The sequence below is a fragment of the Opisthocomus hoazin genome, chromosome 30 (genome assembly GCF_030867145.1).
Source record: "Opisthocomus hoazin isolate bOpiHoa1 chromosome 30, bOpiHoa1.hap1, whole genome shotgun sequence".
Classification (NCBI taxonomy): Eukaryota; Metazoa; Chordata; class Aves; order Opisthocomiformes; family Opisthocomidae; genus Opisthocomus; species Opisthocomus hoazin.
The window spans coordinates 6,104,865-6,128,153 of NC_134443.1; positions in this window are offsets into that span (position 1 = coordinate 6,104,865).

Sequence of the window (23,289 nt, forward strand, 5' to 3'; positions counted from 1 at the left end):
TTCCCAGCATGCGTTTGAAGTTTGAGGTGGCAAGACAAGCAAGCACCCCCATTCTCTGTGCCTCTGTGCGAGCAGTGCCATGGGCAGGTGAGGCCTAGCAACAGCTTTCCAGGCTAGCCCCTTCTGGCTGCCAGCTATCTGCAGACGTTCGCATTTCAAGAGTAGGGCTGCGAAACGAGCCTAGCAGGTACACCATCTTTCCCAGGCTACGTTTGAAGTTTGAGGTGGCAAGACAAGCAAGGAGCCCCATTCTCTGTGCCTCTGTGCGAGCAGTGCCATGGGCAGATGAGGCTGAGCAACAGCTTTCCAGGCTAGCACCTTCTGGCTGCCAGCTATCTGCAGACCTTCGCACTTTCGGAGCAGGGCTGTGATAGGAGCCTGGCAGGGACACCACCATTCCCAGCATGCGTTTGAAGTTTCAAGTGGCAAGATAAGCAAGCAGCCCCATTCTCTGTGCCTCTGTGCGAGCACTGCCATGGGCAGATGAGGCTGAGCAACAGCTTTCCAGGATAGCCCCTTCTGGCTGCCAGCTATCTGCAGACGTTCGCATTTCAAGAGCAGGGCTGCGAAAGGAGCCTAGCAGGTACACCATCTTTCCCAGGCTATGTTTGAGGTGGCAAGACAAGCAAGGAGCCCCATTCTCTTTGCCTCTGTGCGAGCAGTGCCATGGGCAGATGAGGCTGAGCAACAGCTTTCCAGGCTAGCCCCTTCTGGCTGCCAGCTATCTGCAGACGTTCGCATTTCAAGAGCAGGGCTGCGAAAGGAGCCTAGCAGGTACACCATCTTTCCCAGGCTACTTTTAAGGTGGCAAGACAAGCAAGGAGCCCCATTCTCTTTGCCTCTGTGCGAGCAGTGCCATGGGCAGATGAGGCTGAGCAACAGCTTTCCAGGCTAGCACCTTCTGGCTGCCAGCTATCTGCAGACGTTCGCACTTTCGGAGCAGGGCTGTGATAGGAGCCTGGCAGGGACACCACCATTCCCAGCATGCGTTTGAAGTTTGAGGTGGCAAGACAAGCAAGCAGCCCCATTCTCTGTGCCTCTGTGCGAGCAGTGCCATGGGCAGATGAGGCTGAGCAACAGCTTTCCAGGATAGCCCCTTCTGGCTGCCAGCTATCTGCAGACGTTCGCACTTTTGGAGCAGGGCTGTGATAGGAGCCTGGCAGGGACACCACCATTCCCAGCATGCGTTTGAAGTTTCAAGTGGCAAGATACGCAAGCAGCCCCATTCTCTGTGCCTCTGTGCGAGCAGTGCCATGGGCAGATGAGGCTGAGCAACAGCTTTCTAGGCTAGCATCTTCTGGCTGCCATCTATCTGCAGACATTCGCACTTTCGGAGCAGGGCTGTGATAGGAGCCTGGCAGGGACACCACCATTCCCAGCATGCGTTTGAAGTTTCAAGTGGCAAGATAAGCAAGCAGCCCCATTCTCTGTGCCTCTGTGCGAGCAGTGCCATGGGCAGATGAGGCTGAGCAACAGCTTTCCAGGCTAGCCCCTTCTGGCTGCCAGCTATCTGCAGACGTTCGCATTTCAAGAGCAGGGCTGCGAAGGGAGCCTAGCAGGTACACCATCTTTCCCAGGCTACGTTTGAGGTGGCAAGACAAGCAAGGAGCCCCATTCTCTTTGCCTCTGTGCGAGCAGTGCCATGGGCAGATGAGGCTGAGCAACAGCTTTCCAGGCTAGCCCCTTCTGGCTGCCAGCTATCTGCAGACGTTCGCATTTCAAGAGCAGGGCTGCGAAAGGAGATTAGCAGGTACACCATCTTTCCCAGGCTACGTTTGAAGTTTGAGGTGGCAAGACAAGCAAGGAGCCCCATTCTCTGTGCCTCTGTGCGTGCACTGCCATGAGCAGATGAGGCTGAGCAACAGCTTTCCACGATAGCACCTTCTGGCTGCCAGCTATCTGCAAAAGTTCGCACTTTCGGAGCAGGGCTGCGAAAGGAGCCTGACTGGGACACCAACTTTCCCAGCATGCGTTTGAAGTTTGAGGTGGCAAGACAAGCAAGCACCCCCATTCTCTGTGCCTCTGTGCGAGCAGTGCCATGGGCAGGTGAGGCCTAGCAACAGCTTTCCAGGCTAGCCCCTTCTGGCTGCCAGCTATCTGCAGACGTTCGCATTTCAAGAGCAGGGCTGCGAAACGAGCCTAGCAGGTACACCATTTTTCCCAGGCTACGTTTGAAGTTTGAGGTGGCAAGACAAGCAAGGAGCCCCATTCTCTGTGCCTCTGTGCGAGCAGTGCCATGGGCAGATGAGGCTGAGCAACAGCTTTCCAGGCTAGCACCTTCTGGCTGCCAGCTATCTGCAGACCTTCGCACTTTCGGAGCAGGGCTGTGATAGGAGCCTGGCAGGGACACCACCATTCCCAGCATGCGTTTGAAGTTTCAAGTGGCAAGATAAGCAAGCAGCCCCATTCTCTGTGCCTCTGTGCGAGCACTGCCATGGGCAGATGAGGCTGAGCAACAGCTTTCCAGGATAGCCCCTTCTGGCTGCCAGCTATCTGCAGACGTTCGCATTTGAAGAGCAGGGCTGCGAAAGGAGCCTAGCAGGTACACCATCTTTCCCAGGCTATGTTTGAGGTGGCAAGACAAGCAAGGAGCCCCATTCTCTTTGCCTCTGTGCGAGCAGTGCCATGGGCAGATGAGGCTGAGCAACAGCTTTCCAGGCTAGCCCCTTCTGGCTGCCAGCTATCTGCAGACGTTCGCATTTCAAGAGCAGGGCTGCGAAAGGAGCCTAGCAGGTACACCATCTTTCCCAGGCTACTTTTAAGGTGGCAAGACAAGCAAGGAGCCCCATTCTCTTTGCCTCTGTGCGAGCAGTGCCATGGGCAGATGAGGCTGAGCAACAGCTTTCCAGGCTAGCACCTTCTGGCTGCCAGCTATCTGCAGACGTTCGCACTTTCGGAGCAGGGCTGTGATAGGAGCCTGGCAGGGACACCACCATTCCCAGCATGCGTTTGAAGTTTGAGGTGGCAAGACAAGCAAGCAGCCCCATTCTCTGTGCCTCTGTGCGAGCAGTGCCATGGGCAGATGAGGCTGAGCAACAGCTTTCCAGGATAGCCCCTTCTGGCTGCCAGCTATCTGCAGACGTTCGCACTTTTGGAGCAGGGCTGTGATAGGAGCCTGGCAGGGACACCACCATTCCCAGCATGCGTTTGAAGTTTCAAGTGGCAAGATAAGCAAGCAGCCCCATTCTCTGTGCCTCTGTGCGAGCAGTGCCATGGGCAGATGAGGCTGAGCAACAGCTTTCTAGGCTAGCATCTTCTGGCTGCCATCTATCTGCAGACATTCGCACTTTCGGAGCAGGGCTGTGATAGGAGCCTGGCAGGGACACCACCATTCCCAGCATGCGTTTGAAGTTTCAAGTGGCAAGATAAGCAAGCAGCCCCATTCTCTGTGCCTCTGTGCGAGCAGTGCCATGGGCAGATGAGGCTGAGCAACAGCTTTCCAGGCTAGCCCCTTCTGGCTGCCAGCTATCTGCAGACGTTCGCATTTCAAGAGCAGGGCTGCGAAGGGAGCCTAGCAGGTACACCATCTTTCCCAGGCTACGTTTGAGGTGGCAAGACAAGCAAGGAGCCCCATTCTCTTTGCCTCTGTGCGAGCAGTGCCATGGGCAGATGAGGCTGAGCAACAGCTTTCCAGGCTAGCCCCTTCTGGCTGCCAGCTATCTGCAGACGTTCGCATTTCAAGAGCAGGGCTGCGAAAGGAGATTAGCAGGTACACCATCTTTCCCAGGCTACGTTTGAAGTTTGAGGTGGCAAGACAAGCAAGGAGCCCCATTCTCTGTGCCTCTGTGCGTGCACTGCCATGAGCAGATGAGGCTGAGCAACAGCTTTCCAGGATAGCACCTTCTGGCTGCCAGCTATCTGCAAAAGTTCGCACTTTCGGAGCAGGGCTGCGAAAGGAGCCTGACTGGGACACCAACTTTCCCAGGTTACGTTTGAAGTTTGAGGTGGCAATACAAGCAAGGAGCCCTATTCTCTGTGCCTCTATGCGAGCAGTGCCATGGGCAGATGAGGCTGAGCAACAGCTTTCCAGGATAGCACCTTCTGGCTGCCAGCTATCTGCAGACGTTCGCACTTTCGGAGCAGGGCTGCGAAAGGAGCCTGGCTGGGACACCAACTTTCCCAGCATGCGTTTGAAGTTTCAAGTGGCAAGATAAGCAAGCAGACTCATTCTCTGTGCCTCTATGCGAACAGTGCCATGGGCAGATGAGGCTGAGCAACAGCTTTCCAGGCTAGCCCCTTCTGGCTGCCAGCTATCTGCAGACGTTCGCATTTCAAGAGCAGGGCTGCGAAAGGAGCCTAGCAGGTACACCATCTTTCCCAGGCTACTTTTAAGGTGGCAAGACAAGCAAGGAGCCCCATTCTCTTTGCCTCTGTGCGAGCAGTGCCATGGGCAGATGAGGCTGAGCAACAGCTTTCCAGGATAGCCCCTTCTGGCTGCCAGCTATCTGCAGACGTTCGCACTTTTGGAGCAGGGCTGTGATAGGAGCCTGGCAGGGACACCACCATTCCCAGCATGCGTTTGAAGTTTCAAGTGGCAAGACAAGCAAGCAGCCCCATTCTCTGTGCCTCTGTGCGAGCAGTGCCATGGGCAGATGAGGCTGAGCAACAGCTTTCCAGGATAGCCCCTTCTGGCTGCCAGCTATCTGCAGACGTTCGCACTTTTGGAGCAGGGCTGTGATAGGAGCCTGGCAGGGACACCACCATTCCCAGCATGCGTTTGAAGTTTCAAGTGGCAAGATAAGCAAGCAGCCCCATTCTCTGTGCCTCTGTGCGAGCAGTGCCATGGGCAGGTGAGGCTGAGCAACAGCTTTCTAGGCTAGCGTCTTCTGGCTGCCAGCTATCTGCAGACATTCGCACTTTCGGAGCAGGGCTGTGATAGGAGCCTGGCAGGGACACCACCATTCCCAGCATGCGTTTGAAGTTTCAAGTGGCAAGATAAGCAAGCAGCCCCATTCTCTGTGCCTCTGTGCGAGCAGTGCCATGGGCAGATGAGGCTGAGCAACAGCTTTCCAGGCTAGCCCCTTCTGGCTGCCAGCTATCTGCAGACGTTCGCATTTCAAGAGCAGGGCTGCGAAGGGAGCCTAGCAGGTACACCATCTTTCCCAGGCTACGTTTGAGGTGGCAAGACAAGCAAGGAGCCCCATTCTCTTTGCCTCTGTGCGAGCAGTGCCATGGGCAGATGAGGCTGAGCAACAGCTTTCCAGGCTAGCCCCTTCTGGCTGCCAGCTATCTGCAGACGTTCGCATTTCAAGAGCAGGGCTGCGAAAGGAGCCTAGCAGGTACACCATCTTTCCCAGGCTACGTTTGAAGTTTGAGGTGGCAAGACAAGCAAGGAGCCCCATTCTCTGTGCCTCTGTGCGTGCACTGCCATGAGCAGATGAGGCTGAGCAACAGCTTTCCAGGATAGCACCTTCTGGCTGCCAGCTATCTGCAGACGTTCGCACTTTCGGAGCAGGGCTGTGATAGGAGCCTGGCAGGGACACCACCATTCCCAGCATGCGTTTGAAGTTTCAAGTGGCAAGATAAGCAAGCAGCCCCATTCTCTGTGCCTCTGTGCGAGCAGTGCCATGGGCAGATGAGGCTGAGCAACAGCTTTCCAGGCTAGCCCCTTCTGGCTGCCAGCTATCTGCAGACGTTCGCATTTCAAGAGCAGGGCTGCGAAGGGAGCCTAGCAGGTACACCATCTTTCCCAGGCTACGTTTGAGGTGGCAAGACAAGCAAGGAGCCCCATTCTCTTTGCCTCTGTGCGAGCAGTGCCATGGGCAGATGAGGCTGAGCAACAGCTTTCCAGGCTAGCCCCTTCTGGCTGCCAGCTATCTGCAGACGTTCGCATTTCAAGAGCAGGGCTGCGAAAGGAGATTAGCAGGTACACCATCTTTCCCAGGCTACGTTTGAAGTTTGAGGTGGCAAGACAAGCAAGGAGCCCCATTCTCTGTGCCTCTGTGCGTGCACTGCCATGAGCAGATGAGGCTGAGCAACAGCTTTCCAGGATAGCACCTTCTGGCTGCCAGCTATCTGCAAAAGTTCGCACTTTCGGAGCAGGGCTGCGAAAGGAGCCTGACTGGGACACCAACTTTCCCAGGTTACGTTTGAAGTTTGAGGTGGCAATACAAGCAAGGAGCCCTATTCTCTGTGCCTCTATGCGAGCAGTGCCATGGGCAGATGAGGCTGAGCAACAGCTTTCCAGGATAGCACCTTCTGGCTGCCAGCTATCTGCAGACGTTCGCACTTTCGGAGCAGGGCTGCGAAAGGAGCCTGGCTGGGACACCAACTTTCCCAGCATGCGTTTGAAGTTTCAAGTGGCAAGATAAGCAAGCAGACTCATTCTCTGTGCCTCTATGCGAACAGTGCCATGGGCAGATGAGGCTGAGCAACAGCTTTCCAGGCTAGCCCCTTCTGGCTGCCAGCTATCTGCAGACGTTCGCATTTCAAGAGCAGGGCTGCGAAAGGAGCCTAGCAGGTACACCATCTTTCCCAGGCTACTTTTAAGGTGGCAAGACAAGCAAGGAGCCCCATTCTCTTTGCCTCTGTGCGAGCAGTGCCATGGGCAGATGAGGCTGAGCAACAGCTTTCCAGGATAGCCCCTTCTGGCTGCCAGCTATCTGCAGACGTTCGCACTTTTGGAGCAGGGCTGTGATAGGAGCCTGGCAGGGACACCACCATTCCCAGCATGCGTTTGAAGTTTCAAGTGGCAAGACAAGCAAGCAGCCCCATTCTCTGTGCCTCTGTGCGAGCAGTGCCATGGGCAGATGAGGCTGAGCAACAGCTTTCCAGGATAGCCCCTTCTGGCTGCCAGCTATCTGCAGACGTTCGCACTTTTGGAGCAGGGCTGTGATAGGAGCCTGGCAGGGACACCACCATTCCCAGCATGCGTTTGAAGTTTCAAGTGGCAAGATAAGCAAGCAGCCCCATTCTCTGTGCCTCTGTGCGAGCAGTGCCATGGGCAGGTGAGGCTGAGCAACAGCTTTCTAGGCTAGCGTCTTCTGGCTGCCAGCTATCTGCAGACATTCGCACTTTCGGAGCAGGGCTGTGATAGGAGCCTGGCAGGGACACCACCATTCCCAGCATGCGTTTGAAGTTTCAAGTGGCAAGATAAGCAAGCAGCCCCATTCTCTGTGCCTCTGTGCGAGCAGTGCCATGGGCAGATGAGGCTGAGCAACAGCTTTCCAGGCTAGCCCCTTCTGGCTGCCAGCTATCTGCAGACGTTCGCATTTCAAGAGCAGGGCTGCGAAGGGAGCCTAGCAGGTACACCATCTTTCCCAGGCTACGTTTGAGGTGGCAAGACAAGCAAGGAGCCCCATTCTCTTTGCCTCTGTGCGAGCAGTGCCATGGGCAGATGAGGCTGAGCAACAGCTTTCCAGGCTAGCCCCTTCTGGCTGCCAGCTATCTGCAGACGTTCGCATTTCAAGAGCAGGGCTGCGAAAGGAGCCTAGCAGGTACACCATCTTTCCCAGGCTACGTTTGAAGTTTGAGGTGGCAAGACAAGCAAGGAGCCCCATTCTCTGTGCCTCTGTGCGTGCACTGCCATGAGCAGATGAGGCTGAGCAACAGCTTTCCAGGATAGCACCTTCTGGCTGCCAGCTATCTGCAGACGTTCGCACTTTCGGAGCAGGGCTGTGATAGGAGCCTGGCAGGGACACCACCATTCCCAGCATGCGTTTGAAGTTTCAAGTGGCAAGATAAGCAAGCAGACTCATTCTCTGTGCCTCTATGCGAACAGTGCCATGGGCAGATGAGGCTGAGCAACAGCTTTCCAGGCTAGCCCCTTCTGGCTGCCAGCTATCTGCAGACGTTCGCATTTCAAGAGCAGGGCTGCGAAAGGAGCCTAGCAGGTACACCATCTTTCCCAGGCTACTTTTAAGGTGGCAAGACAAGCAAGGAGCCCCATTCTCTTTGCCTCTGTGCGAGCAGTGCCATGGGCAGATGAGGCTGAGCAACAGCTTTCCAGGCTAGCCCCTTCTGGCTGCCAGCTATCTGCAGACGTTCACAATTTTGGAGCAGGGCTGTGATAGGAGCCTGGCAGGGACACCACCATTCCCAGCATGCGTTTGAAGTTTCAAGTGGCAAGACAAGCAAGCAGCCCCATTCTCTGTGCCTCTGTGCGAGCAGTGCCATGGGCAGATGAGGCTGAGCAACAGCTTTCCAGGATAGCCCCTTCTGGCTGCCAGCTATCTGCAGACGTTCGCACTTTCGGAGCAGGGCTGTGATAGGAGCCTGGCAGGGACACCACCATTCCCAGCATGCGTTTGAAGTTTCAAGTGGCAAGATAAGCAAGCAGCCCCATTCTCTGTGCCTCTGTGCGAGCACTGCCATGGGCAGATGAGGCTGAGCAACAGCTTTCTAGGCTAGCGTCTTCTGGCTGCCAGCTATCTGCAGACATTCGCACTTTTGGAGCAGGGCTGTGATAGGAGCCTGGCAGGGACACCACCATTCCCAGCATGCGTTTGAAGTTTCAAGTGGCAAGATAAGCAAGCAGCCCCATTCTCTGTGCCTCTATGCGAACAGTGCCATGGGCAGATGAGGCTGAGCAACAGCTTTCCAGGCTAGCCCCTTCTGGCTGACAGCTATCTGCAGACGTTCGCATTTCAAGAGCAGGGCTGCGAAGGGAGCCTAGCAGGTACACCATCTTTCCCAGGCTACGTTTAAGGTGGCAAGACAAGCAAGGAGCCCCATTCTCTTTGCCTCTGTGCGAGCAGTGCCATGGGCAGATGAGGCTGAGCAACAGCTTTCCAGGCTAGCCCCTTCTGGCTGCCAGCTATCTGCAGACGTTCACATTTCAAGAGCAGGGCTGCGAAAGGAGCCTAGCAGGTACACCATCTTTCCCAGGCTACGTTTGAAGTTTGAGGTGGCAAGACAAGCAAGGAGCCCCATTCTCTGTGCCTCTGTGCGAGCACTGCCATGGGCAGATGAGGCTGAGCAACAGCTTTCCAGGATAGCACCTTCTGGCTGCCAGCTATCTGCAGACGTTCGCACTTTCGGAGCAGGGCTGCGAAAGGAGCCTGACTGGGACACCAACTTTCCCAGGCTACGTTTGAAGTTTGAGGTGGCAATACAAGCAAGGAGCCCTATTCTCTGTGCCTCTATGCGAGCAGTGCCATGGGCAGATGAGGCTGAGCAACAGCTTTCCAGGATAGCACCTTCTGGCTGCCAGCTATCTGCAGACGTTCGCACTTTCGGAGCAGGGCTGTGATAGGAGCCTGGCAGGGACACCACCATTCCCAGCATGCGTTTGAAGTTTCAAGTGGCAAGAGAAGCAAGCAGACTCATTCTCTGTGCCTCTATGCGAACAGTGCCATGGGCAGATGAGGCTGAGCAACAGCTTTCCAGGCTAGCCCCTTCTGGCTGCCAGCTATCTGCAGACGTTCGCATTTCAAGAGCAGGGCTGTGATAGGAGCCTAGCAGGTACACCATCTTTCCCAGGCTACGTTTGAGGTGGCAAGACAAGCAAGGAGCCCCATTCTCTTTGCCTCTGTGCGAGCAGTGCCATGGGCAGATGAGGCTGAGCAACAGCTTTCCAGGCTAGCCCCTTCTGGCTGCCAGCTATCTGGAGACGTTCGCACTTTCGGAGCAGGGCTGTGATAGGAGCCTGGCAGGGACACCACCATTCCCAGCATGCGTTTGAAGTTTCAAGTAGCAAGACAAGCAAGGAGCCCCATTCTCTGTGCCTCTGTGCGAGCAGTGCCATGGGCAGATGAGGCTGAGCAACAGCTTTCCAGGCTAGCACCTTCTGGCTGCCAGCTATCTGCAGACGTTCGCACTTTCGGAGCAGGGCTGCGAAAGGAGTCTGCCTGGGACACCAAATTTCCCAGGCTACGTTTGAAGTTTCAGGTGGCAAGACAAGCAAGCAGCTCCATTCTCTGTGCCTCTGTGCGAACAGTGCCATGGGCAGATGAGGCTGAGCAACAGCTTTCCAGGCTAGCCCCTTCTGGCTGCCAGCTATCTGCAGACGTTCGCATTTCAAGAGCAGGGCTGCGAAGGGAGCCTAGCAGGTACACCATCTTTCCCAGGCTACGTTTGAAGTTTGAGGTGGCAAGACAAGCAAGGAGCCCCATTCTCTGTGCCTCTGTGCGAGCACTGCCATGGGCAGATGAGGCTGAGCAACAGCTTTCCAGGCTAGCACCTTCTGGCTGCCATCTATCTGCAGACGTTCGCACTTTCGGAGCAGGGCTGCGAAAGGAGCCTGGCAGGGACACCAACTTTCCCAGGCTACGTTTGAAGTTTGAGGTGGCAAGACAAGCAAGCAGCCCTATTCTCTGTGCCTCTATGCGAGCAGTGCCATGGGCAGATGAGGCTGAGCAACAGCTTTCCAGGATAGCCCCTTCTGGCTGCCAGCTATCTGCAGACGTTCGCACTTTCGGAGCAGGGCTGTGATGGAGCCTGGCAGGGACACCACCATTCCCAGCATGCGTGTGAAGTTTCAAGTAGCAAGACAAGCAAGGAGCCCCATTCTCTGTGCCTCTGTGCGAGCAGTGCCATGGGCAGATGAGGCTGAGCAACAGCTTTCCAGGCTAGCACCTTCTGGCTGCCAGCTATCTGCAGACGTTCGCACTTTCGGAGCAGGGCTGCGAAAGGAGCCTGGCAGGGACACCAACTTTCCCAGGCTACGTTTGAAGTTTGAGGTGGCAAGACAAGCAAGCAGCCCTATTCTTTGTGCCTCTATGCGAGCAGTGCCATGGGCAGATGAGGCTGAGCAACAGCTTTCCAGGATAGACCCTTCTGGCTGCCAGCTATCTGCAGACATTCGCACTTTCGGAGCAGGGCTGTGATAGGAGCCTGGCAGGGACACCACCATTCCCAGCATGCGTTTGAAGTTTCAAGTGGCAAGATAAGCAAGCAGACTCATTCTCTGTGCCTCTATGCGAACAGTGCCATGGGCAGATGAGGCTGAGCAACAGCTTTCCAGGCTAGCACCTTCTGGCTGCCAGCTATCTGCAGACGTTCGCACTTTCGGAGCAGGGCTGCAAAAGGAGCCTGGCAGGGACACCAACTTTCCCAGGCTACGTTTGAAGTTTGAGGTGGCAAGACAAGCAAGCAGCCCTATTCTTTGTGCCTCTATGCGAGCAGTGCCATGGGCAGGTGAGGCTGAGCAACAGCTTTCTAGGCTAGCGTCTTCTGGCTGCCAGCTATCTGCAGACATTCGCACTTTCGGAGCAGGGCTGTGATAGGAGCCTGGCAGGGACACCACCATTCCCAGCATGCGTTTGAAGTTTCAAGTGGCAAGATAAGCAAGCAGCCCCATTCTCTGTGCCTCTGTGCGAGCAGTGCCATGGGCAGATGAGGCTGAGCAACAGCTTTCCAGGCTAGCCCCTTCTGGCTGCCAGCTATCTGCAGACGTTCGCATTTCAAGAGCAGGGCTGCGAAGGGAGCCTAGCAGGTACACCATCTTTCCCAGGCTACGTTTGAGGTGGCAAGACAAGCAAGGAGCCCCATTCTCTTTGCCTCTGTGCGAGCAGTGCCATGGGCAGATGAGGCTGAGCAACAGCTTTCCAGGCTAGCCCCTTCTGGCTGCCAGCTATCTGCAGACGTTCGCATTTCAAGAGCAGGGCTGCGAAAGGAGCCTAGCAGGTACACCATCTTTCCCAGGCTACGTTTGAAGTTTGAGGTGGCAAGACAAGCAAGGAGCCCCATTCTCTGTGCCTCTGTGCGTGCACTGCCATGAGCAGATGAGGCTGAGCAACAGCTTTCCAGGATAGCACCTTCTGGCTGCCAGCTATCTGCAAAAGTTCGCACTTTCGGAGCAGGGCTGCGAAAGGAGCCTGACTGGGACACCAACTTTCCCAGGTTACGTTTGAAGTTTGAGGTGGCAATACAAGCAAGGAGCCCTATTCTCTGTGCCTCTATGCGAGCAGTGCCATGGGCAGATGAGGCTGAGCAACAGCTTTCCAGGATAGCACCTTCTGGCTGCCAGCTATCTGCAGACGTTCGCACTTTCGGAGCAGGGCTGTGATAGGAGCCTGGCAGGGACACCACCATTCCCAGCATGCGTTTGAAGTTTCAAGTGGCAAGATAAGCAAGCAGACTCATTCTCTGTGCCTCTATGCGAACAGTGCCATGGGCAGATGAGGCTGAGCAACAGCTTTCCAGGCTAGCCCCTTCTGGCTGCCAGCTATCTGCAGACGTTCGCATTTCAAGAGCAGGGCTGCGAAAGGAGCCTAGCAGGTACACCATCTTTCCCAGGCTACTTTTAAGGTGGCAAGACAAGCAAGGAGCCCCATTCTCTTTGCCTCTGTGCGAGCAGTGCCATGGGCAGATGAGGCTGAGCAACAGCTTTCCAGGCTAGCCCCTTCTGGCTGCCAGCTATCTGCAGACGTTCACAATTTTGGAGCAGGGCTGTGATAGGAGCCTGGCAGGGACACCACCATTCCCAGCATGCGTTTGAAGTTTCAAGTGGCAAGACAAGCAAGCAGCCCCATTCTCTGTGCCTCTGTGCGAGCAGTGCCATGGGCAGATGAGGCTGAGCAACAGCTTTCCAGGATAGCCCCTTCTGGCTGCCAGCTATCTGCAGACGTTCGCACTTTTGGAGCAGGGCTGTGATAGGAGCCTGGCAGGGACACCACCATTCCCAGCATGCGTTTGAAGTTTCAAGTGGCAAGATAAGCAAGCAGCCCCATTCTCTGTGCCTCTGTGCGAGCAGTGCCATGGGCAGATGAGGCTGAGCAACAGCTTTCCAGGCTAGCACCTTCTGGCTGCCAGCTATCTGCAGACGTTCGCACTTTCGGAGCAGGGCTGCGAAAGGAGCCTGGCAGGGACACCAACTTTCCCAGGCTACGTTTGAAGTTTGAGGTGGCAAGACAAGCAAGCAGCCCTATTCTTTGTGCCTCTATGCGAGCAGTGCCATGGGCAGATGAGGCTGAGCAACAGCTTTCCAGGATAGACCCTTCTGGCTGCCAGCTATCTGCAGACGTTCGCACTTTCGGAGCAGGGCTGTGATAGGAGCCTGGCAGGGACACCACCATTCCCACCATGCGTTTGAAGTTTCAAGTGGCAAGATAAGCAAGCAGACTCATTCTCTGTGCCTCTATGCGAACAGTGCCATGGGCAGATGAGGCTGAGCAACAGCTTTCCAGGATAGCCCCTTCTGGCTGCCAGCTATCTGCAGACGTTCGCATTTCAAGAGCAGGGCTGTGATAGGAGCCTAGCAGGTACACCATCTTTCCCAGGCTACGTTTGAGGTGGCAAGACAAGCAAGGAGCCCCATTCTCTTTGCCTCTGTGCGAGCAGTGCCATGGGCAGATGAGGCTGAGCAACAGCTTTCCAGGCTAGCCCCTTCTGGCTGCCAGCTATCTGCAGACGTTCGCATTTCAAGAGCAGGGCTGCGAAAGGAGCCTAGCAGGTACACCATCTTTCCCAGGCTACGTTTGAAGTTTGAGGTGGCAAGACAAGCAAGGAGCCCCATTCTCTGTGCCTCTGTGCGAGCACTGCCATGGGCAGATGAGGCTGAGCAACAGCTTTCCAGGATAGCACCTTCTGGCTGCCAGCTATCTGCAGACGTTCGCATTTCAAGAGCAGGGCTGCGAAAGGAGCCTAGCAGGGACAGCACCATTCCCAGCATGCGTTTGAAGTTTCAAGTGGCAAGATAAGCAAGCAGACTCATTCTCTGTGCCTCTATGCGAACAGTGCCATGGGCAGATGAGGCTGAGCAACAGCTTTCCAGGCTAGCCCCTTCTGGCTGCCAGCTATCTGCAGACGTTCGCACTTTCGGAGCAGGGCTGCGAAAGGAGCCTAGCAGGTACACCATCTTTCCCAGGCTACGTTTCAGGTGGCAAGACAAGCAAGGAGCCCCATTCTCTTTGCCTCTGTGCGAGCAGTGCCATGGGCAGATGAGGCTGAGCAACAGCTTTCCAGGCTAGCCCCTTCTGGCTGCCAGCTATCTGCAGACGTTCGCACTTTCAGAGCAGGGCTGTGATAGGAGCCTGGCAGGGACACAACCATTCCCAGCATGCGTTTGAATTTTCAAGTGGCAAGACAAGCAAGCAGCCCCATTCTCTGTGCCTCTATGCGAGCACTGCCATGGGCAGATGAGGCTGAGCAACAGCTTTCCAGGCTAGCCCCTTCTGGCTGCCAGCTATCTGCAAACGTTCGCACTTTCGGAGCAGGGTTGCGAAAGGAGTCTGCCTGGGACAACAACTTTCCCAGGCTACGTTTGAAGTTTCAGGTGGCAAGACAAGCAAGCAGCTCCATTCTCTGTGCTCTGTGTGAGCACTGCCATGGGCAGATGAGGCTGAGCAACAGCTTTCCAGGCTAGCCCCTTCTGGCTGCCAGCTATCTGCAGACGTTCGCACTTTCGGAGCAGGGCTGTGATAGGAGCCTGGCAGGGACACCACCATTCCCAGCATGCGTTTGAAGTTTCAAGTGGCAAGATAAGCAAGCAGCCCCATTCTCTGTGCCTCTGTGCGAGCAGTGCCATGGGCAGATGAGGCTGAGCAACAGCTTTCCAGGCTAGCCCCTTCTGGCTGCCAGCTATCTGCAGACGTTCGCATTTCAAGAGCAGGGCTGCGAAAGGAGCCTAGCAGGTACACCATCTTTCCCAGGCTACGTTTGAAGTTTGAGGTGGCAAGACAAGCAAGGAGCCACATTCTCTGTGCCTCTGTGCGAGCACTGCCATGGGCAGATGAGGCTGAGCAACAGCTTTCCAGGATAGCACCTTCTGGCTGCCAGCTATCTGCAGACGTTCGCACTTTCGGAGCAGGGCTGCGAAAGGAGCCTGACTGGGACACCAACTTTCCCAGGCTACGTTTGAAGTTTGAGGTGGCAATACAAGCAAGGAGCCCTATTCTCTGTGCCTTTATGCGAGCAGTGCCATGGGCAGATGAGGCTGAGCAACAGCTTTCCAGGATAGCACCTTCTGGCTGCCAGCTATCTGCAGACGTTCGCACTTTCGGAGCAGGGCTGTGATAGGAGCCTGGCAGGGACACCACCATTCCCAGCATGCGTTTGAAGTTTCAAGTGGCAAGATAAGCAAGCAGACTCATTCTCTGTGCCTCTATGCGAACAGTGCCATGGGCAGATGAGGCTGAGCAACAGCTTTCCAGGGTAGCCCCTTCTGGCTGCCAGCTATCTGCAGACGTTCGCATTTCAAGAGCAGGGCTGCGAAAGGAGCCTAGCAGGTACCCCATCTTTCCCAGGCTACGTTTGAGGTGGCAAGACAAGCAAGGAGCCCCATTCTCTTTGCCTCTGTGCGAGCAGTGCCATGGGCAGATGAGGCTGAGCAACAGCTTTCCAGGCTAGCCCCTTCTGGCTGCCAGCTATCTGCAGACGTTCGCACTTTCGGAGCTGGGCTGTGATAGGAGCCTGGCAGGGACACAACCATTCCCAGCATGCGTTTGAATTTTCAAGTGGCAAGACAAGCAAGCAGCCCCATTCTCTGTGCCTCTATGCGAGCACTGCCATGGGCAGATGAGGCTGAGCAACAGCTTTCCAGGCTAGCACCTTCTGGCTGCCAGCTATCTGCAAACGTTCGCACTTTCGGAGCAGGGTTGCGAAAGGAGTCTGCCTGGGACACCAACTTTCCCAGGCTACGTTTGAAGTTTGAGGTGGCAAGACAAGCAAGCAGCCCTATTCTTTGTGCCTCTATGCGAGCAGTGCCATGGGCAGATGAGGCTGAGCAACAGCTTTCCAGGATAGCCCCTTCTGGCTGCCAGCTATCTGCAGACGTTCGCACTTTCGGAGCAGGGCTGTGATAGGAGCCTGGCAGGGACACCACCATTCCCAGCATGCGTTTGAAGTTTCAAGTGGCAAGATAAGCAAGCAGACTCATTCTCTGTGCCTCTATGCGAACAGTGCCATGGGCAGATGAGGCTGAGCAACAGCTTTCCAGGCTAGCCCCTTCTGGCTGCCAGCTATCTGCAGACGTTCGCATTTCAAGAGCAGGGCTGCGAAAGGAGCCTAGCAGGTACACCATCTTTCCCAGGCTACTTTTAAGGTGGCAAGACAAGCAAGGAGCCCCATTCTCTTTGCCTCTGTGCGAGCAGTGCCATGGGCAGATGAGGCTGAGCAACAGCTTTCCAGGCTAGCCCCTTCTGGCTGCCAGCTATCTGCAGACGTTCGCACTTTCGGAGCAGGGCTGTGATAGGAGCCTGGCAGGGACACCACCATTCCCAGCATGCGTTTGAAGTTTCAAGTGGCAAGATAAGCAAGCAGCCCCATTCTCTGTGCCTCTGTGCGAGCAGTGCCATGGGCAGATGAGGCTGAGCAACAGCTTTCCAGGCTAGCCCCTTCTGGCTGCCAGCTATCTGCAGACGTTCGCATTTCAAGAGCAGGGCTGCGAAAGGAGCCTAGCAGGTACACCATCTTTCCCAGGCTACGTTTGAGGTGGCAAGACAAGCAAGGAGCCCCATTCTCTTTGCCTCTGTGCGAGCAGTGCCATGGGCAGATGAGGCTGAGCAACAGCTTTCCAGGCTAGCCCCTTCTGGCTGCCAGCTATCTGCAGACGTTCGCATTTCAAGAGCAGGGCTGCGAAAGGAGCCTAGCAGGTACACCATCTTTCCCAGGCTACTTTTAAGGTGGCAAGACAAGCAAGCAGCCCCATTCTCTGTGCCTCTGTGCGAGCAGTGCCATGGGCAGATGAGGCTGAGCAACAGCTTTCCAGGCTAGCCCCTTCTGGCTGCCAGCTATCTGCAGACGTTCGCATTTCAAGAGCAGGGCTGCGAAAGGAGCCTAGCCAGGTACACCATCTTTCCCAGGCTACGTTTGAAGTTTGAGGTGGCAAGACAAGCAAGGAGCCCCATTCTCTTTGCCTCTGTGCGAGCAGTGCCATGGGCAGATGAGGCTGAGCAACAGCTTTCCAGGCTAGCACCTTCTGGCTGCCAGCTATCTGCAGACGTTCGCACTTTCGGAGCAGGGCTGTGATAGGAGCCTGGCAGGGACACAACCATTCCCAGCATGCGTTTGAATTTTCAAGTGGCAAGACAAGCAAGCAGCCCCATTCTCTGTGCCTCTATGCGAGCACTGCCATGGGCAGATGAGGCTGAGCAACAGCTTTCCAGGATAGCACCTTCTGGCTGCCAGCTATCTGCAGACGTTCGCACTTTCGGAGCAGGGCTGCGAAAGGAGCCTGACTGGGACACCAACTTTCCCAGGCTACGTTTGAAGTTTGAGGTGGCAATACAAGCAAGGAGCCCTATTCTCTGTGCCTTTATGCAAGCAGTGCCATGGGCAGATGAGGCTGAGCAACAGCTTTCCAGGATAGCACCTTCTGGCTGCCAGCTATCTGCAGACGTTCGCACTTTCGGAGCAGGGCTGTGATAGGAGCCTGGCAGGGACACCACCATTCCCAGCATGCGTTTGAAGTTTCAAGTGGCAAGATAAGCAAGCAGACTCATTCTCTGTGCCTCTATGCGAACAGTGCCATGGGCAGATGAGGCTGAGCAACAGCTTTCCAGGCTAGCCCCTTCTGGCTGCCAGCTATCTGCAGACGTTCGCATTTCAAGAGCAGGGCTGCGAAAGGAGCCTAGCAGGTACCCCATCTTTCCCAGGCTACGTTTGAGGTGGCAAGACAAGCAAGGAGCCCCATTCTCTTTGCCTCTGTGCGAGCAGTGCCATGGGCAGATGAGGCTGAGCAACAGCTTTCCAGGCTAGCCCCTTCTGGCTGCCAGCTATCTGCAGACGTTCGCACTTTCGGAGCAGGGCTGTGATAGGAGCCTGGCAGGGACACAACCATTCCCAGCATGCGTTTGAATTTTCAAGTGGCAAGACAAGCAAGCAGCCCCATTCTCTGTGCCTCTATGCGAGCACTGCCATGGGCAGATGAGGCTGAGCAACAGCTTTCCAGGCTAGCACCTTCTGGCTGCCAGCTATCTGCAAACGTTCGCACTTTCGGAGCAGGGTTGCGAAAGGAGTCTGCCTGGGACACCAACTTTCCCAGGCTACGTTTGAAGTTTCAGGTGGCAAGACAAGCAAGCAGCTCCATTCTCTGTGCTCTGTGCGAGCACTGCCATGGGCAGATGAGGCTGAGCAACAGCTTTCCAGGCTAGCACCTTCTGGCTGCCAGCTATCTGCAGACGTTCGCACTTTCGGAGCAGGGCTGTGATAGGAGCCTGGCAGGGACACCACCATTCCCAGCATGCGTTTGAAGTTTCAAGTGGCAAGATAAGCAAGCAGCCCCATTCTCTGTGCCTCTGTGCGAGCACTGCCATGGGCAGATGAGGCTGAGCAACAGCTTTCCAGGATAGCCCCTTCTGGCTGCCAGCTATCTGCAGACGTTCGCATTTCAAGAGCAGGGCTGCGAAAGGAGCCTAGCAGGTACACCATCTTTCCCAGGCTACGTTTGAGGTGGCAAGACAAGCAAGGAGCCCCATTCTCTGTGCCTCTGTGCGAGCAGTGCCATGGGCAGATGAGGCTGAGCAACAGCTTTCCAGGCTAGCCCCTTCTGGTTGCCAGCTATCTGCAGACGTTCGCATTTCAAGAGCAGGGCTGCGAAAGGAGCCTAGCAGGTACACCATCTTTCCCAGGCTACTTTTAAGGTGGCAAGACAAGCAAGGAGCCCCATTCTCTTTGCCTCTGTGCGAGCAGTGCCATGGGCAGATGAGGCTGAGCAACAGCTTTCCAGGCTAGCACCTTCTGGCTGCCAGCTATCTGCAGACGTTCGCACTTTCGGAGCAGGGCTGTGATAGGAGCCTGGCAGGGACACCACCATTCCCAGCATGCGTTTGAAGTTTGAGGTGGCAAGACAAGCAAGCAGCCCCATTCTCTGTGCCTCTGTGCGAGCAGTGCCATGGGCAGATGAGGCTGAGCAACAGCTTTCCAGGCTAGCCCCTTCTGGCTGCCAGCTATCTGCAGACGTTCGCACTTTTGGAGCAGGGCTGTGATAGGAGCCTGGCAGGGACACCACCATTCCCAGCATGCGTTTGAAGTTTCAAGTGGCAAGATAAGCAAGCAGCCCCATTCTCTGTGCCTCTGTGCGAGCAGTGCCATGGGCAGGTGAGGCTGAGCAACAGCTTTCTAGGCTAGCATCTTCTGGCTGCCAGCTATCTGCAGACATTCGCACTTTCGGAGGAGGGCTGTGATAGGAGCCTGGCAGGGACACCACCATTCCCAGCATGCGTTTGAAGTTTCAAGTGGCAAGATAAGCAAGCAGCCCCATTCTCTGTGCCTCTGTGCGAGCAGTGCCATGGGCAGATGAGGCTGAGCAACAGCTTTCCAGGCTAGCCCCTTCTGGCTGCCAGCTATCTGCAGACGTTCGCATTTGAAGAGCAGGGCTGCGAAGGGAGCCTAGCAGGTACACCATCTTTCCCAGGCTACGTTTGAGGTGGTAAGACAAGCCAGGAGCCCATTCTCTTTGCCTCTGTGCGAGCAGTGCCATGGGCAGATGAGGCTGAGCAACAGCTTTCCAGGCTAGCCCCTTCTGGCTGCCAGCTATCTGCAGACGTTCGCACTTTCGGAGCAGGGCTGCGAAAGGAGCCTGACTGGGACACCAACTTTCCCAGGCTACGTTTGAAATTTGAGGTGGCAATACAAGCAAGGAGCCCTATTCCCTGTTCCTCTGTGCGAGCAGTGCCATGGGCAGATGAGGCTGAGCAACAGCTTTCCAGGATAGCACCTTCTGGCTGCCAGCTATCTGCAGACGTTCGCACTTTCGGAGCAGGGCTGTCATAGGAGTCTGGCTGGGACACCAACTTTCCCAGGCTACGTTTGAAGTTTCAGGTGGCAAGACAAGCAAGGAGCCCCATTCTCTGTGCCTCTGTGCGAGCAGTGCCATGGGAAGATGAGGCTGAGCAACAGCTTTCCAGGCTAGCCCCTTCTGGCTGCCAGCTATCTGCAGACGTTCGCATTTCAAGAGCAGGGCTGCGAAAGGAGCCTAGCAGGTACACCATATTTCCCAGGCTACGTTTGAGGTGGCAAGACAAGCAAGGAGCCCCATTCTCTTTGCCTCTGTGCGAGCAGTGCCATGGGCAGATGAGGCTGAGCAACAGCTTTCCAGGCTAGCCCCTTCTGGCTGCCAGCTATCTGCAGACGTTCGCATTTCAAGAGCAGGGCTGCGAAAGTAGCCTAGCAGGTACACCATCTTTCCCAGGCTACTTTTAAGGTGGCAAGACAACCAAGGAGCCCCATTCTCTTTGCCTCTGTGCGAGCAGTGCCATGGGCAGATGAGGCTGAGCAACAGCTTTCCAGGCTAGCCCCTTCTGGCTGCCAGCTATCTGCAGACGTTCGCACTTTCGGAGCAGGGCTGTGATAGGAGCCTGGCAGGGACACCACCATTCGCAGCATGCGTTTGAAGTTTGAGGTGGCAAGACAAGCAAGCAGCCCCATTCTCTGTGCCTCTGTGCGAGCAGTGCCATGGGCAGATGAGGCTGAGCAACAGCTTTCCAGGATAGCCCCTTCTGGCTGCCAGCTATCTGCAGACGTTCGCACTTTTGGAGCAGGGCTGTGATAGGAGCCTGGCAGGGACACCACCATTCCCAGCATGCGTTTGAAGTTTCAAGTGGCAAGATAAGCAAGCAGCCCCATTCTCTGTGCCTCTGTGCGAGCAGTGCCATGGGCAGGTGAGGCTGAGCAACAGCTTTCCAGGCTAGCACCTTCTGGCTGCCAGCTATCTGCAGACGTTCGCACTTTCGGAGCAGGGCTGCGAAAGGAGCAGGGCTGGGACACCGACTTTCCCAGGCTACGTTTGAAGTTTGAGGTGGCAATACAGGCAAGGAGCCCTATTCTCTGTGCCTTTATGCGAGCAGTGCCATGGGCAGATGAGGCTGAGCCACAGCTTTCCAGGATAGCATCTTCTGGCTGCCAGCTATCTGCAGACATTCGCACTTTCGGAGGAGGGCTGTGATAGGAGCCTGGCAGGGACACCACCATTCCCAGCATGCGTTTGAAGTTTCAAGTGGCAAGATAAGCAAGCAGCCCCATTCTCTGTGCCTCTGTGCGAGCACTGCCATGGGCAGATGAGGCTGAGCAACAGCTTTCCAGGCTAGCCCCTTCTGGCTGCCAGCTATCTGCAGACGTTCGCATTTCAAGAGCAGGGCTGCGAAGGGAGCCTAGCAGGTACACCATCTTTCCCAGGCTACGTTTGAGGTGGTAAGACAAGCCAGGAGCCCATTCTCTTTGCCTCTGTGCGAGCAGTGCCATGGGCAGATGAGGCTGAGCAACAGCTTTCCAGGCTAGCCCCTTCTGGCTGCCAGCTATCTGCAGACGTTCGCACTTTCGGAGCAGGGCTGCGAAAGGAGCCTGACTGGGACACCAACTTTCCCAGGCTACGTTTGAAATTTGAGGTGGCAATACAAGCAAGGAGCCCTATTCCCTGTTCCTCTGTGCGAGCAGTGCCATGGGCAGATGAGGCTGAGCAACAGCTTTCCAGGATAGCACCTTCTGGCTGCCAGCTATCTGCAGACGTTCGCACTTTCGGAGCAGGGCTGTCATAGGAGTCTGGCTGGGACACCAACTTTCCCAGGCTACGTTTGAAGTTTCAGGTGGCAAGACAAGCAAGGAGCCCCATTCTCTGTGCCTCTGTGCGAGCAGTGCCATGGGAAGATGAGGCTGAGCAACAGCTTTCCAGGCTAGCCCCTTCTGGCTGCCAGCTATCTGCAGACGTTCGCATTTCAAGAGCAGGGCTGCGAAAGGAGCCTAGCAGGTACACCATATTTCCCAGGCTACGTTTGAGGTGGCAAGACAAGCAAGGAGCCCCATTCTCTTTGCCTCTGTGCGAGCAGTGCCATGGGCAGATGAGGCTGAGCAACAGCTTTCCAGGCTAGCCCCTTCTGGCTGCCAGCTATCTGCAGACGTTCGCACTTTCGGAGCAGGGCTGTGATAGGAGCCTGGCAGGGACACCACCATTCGCAGCATGCGTTTGAAGTTTGAGGTGGCAAGACAAGCAAGCAGCCCCATTCTCTGTGCCTCTGTGCGAGCAGTGCCATGGGCAGATGAGGCTGAGCAACAGCTTTCCAGGATAGCCCCTTCTGGCTGCCAGCTATCTGCAGACGTTCGCACTTTTGGAGCAGGGCTGTGATAGGAGCCTGGCAGGGACACCACCATTCCCAGCATGCGTTTGAAGTTTCAAGTGGCAAGATAAGCAAGCAGCCCCATTCTCTGTGCCTCTGTGCGAGCAGTGCCATGGGCAGGTGAGGCTGAGCAACAGCTTTCCAGGCTAGCACCTTCTGGCTGCCAGCTATCTGCAGACATTCGCACCTTCGGAGCAGGGCTGTCATAGGAGCCTGGCAGGGACACCACCATTCCCAGCATGCGTTTGAAGTTTCAAGTGGCAAGATAAGCAAGCAGCCCCATTCTCTGTGCCTCTGTGCGAGCAGTGCCATGGGCAGATGAGGCTGAGCAACAGCTTTCCAGGCTAGCCCCTTCTGGCTGCCAGCTATCTGCAGACGTTCGCATTTCAAGAGCAGGGCTGCGAAAGGAGCCTAGCAGGTACACCATCTTTCCCAGGCTACGTTTGAAGTTTGAGGTGGCAAGACAAGCAAGGAGCCCCATTCTCTGTGCCTCTGTGCGAGCACTGCCATGGGCAGATGAGGCTGAGCAACAGCTTTCCAGGCTAGCACCTTCTGGCTGCCAGCTATCTGCAGACGTTCGCACTTTCGGAGCAGGGCTGCGAAAGGAGCAGGGCTGGGACACCAACTTTCCCAGGCTACGTTTGAAGTTTGAGGTGGCAATACAAGCAAGGAGCCCTATTCTCTGTGCCTTTATGCGAGCAGTGCCATGGGCAGATGAGGCTGAGCAACAGCTTTCCAGGATAGCACCTTCTGGCTGCCAGCTATCTGCAGACGTTCGCACTTTCGGAGCAGGGCTGTGATAGGAGCCTGGCAGGGACACCACCATTCCCAGCATGCGTTTGAAGTTTCAAGTGGCAAGATAAGCAAGCAGACTCATTCTCTGTGCCTCTATGCGAACAGTGCCATGGGCAGATGAGGCTGAGCAACAGCTTTCCAGGCTAGCCCCTTCTGGCTGCCAGCTATCTGCAGACGTTCGCATTTCAAGAGCAGGGCTGCGAAAGGAGCCTAGCAGGTACCCCATCTTTCCCAGACTACGTTTGAGGTGGCAAGACAAGCAAGGAGCCCCATTCTCTTTGCCTCTGTGCGAGCAGTGCCATGGGCAGATGAGGCTGAGCAACAGCTTTCCAGGCTAGCCCCTTCTGGCTGCCAGCTATCTGCAGACGTTCGCACTTTCGGAGCAGGGCTGTGATAGGAGCCTGGCAGGGACACAACCATTCCCAGCATGCGTTTGAAGTTTCAAGTGGCAAGACAAGCAAGCAGCCCCATTCTCTGTGCCTCTATGCGAGCACTGCCATGGGCAGATGAGGCTGAGCAACAGCTTTCCAGGCTAGCACCTTCTGGCTGCCAGCTATCTGCAAAC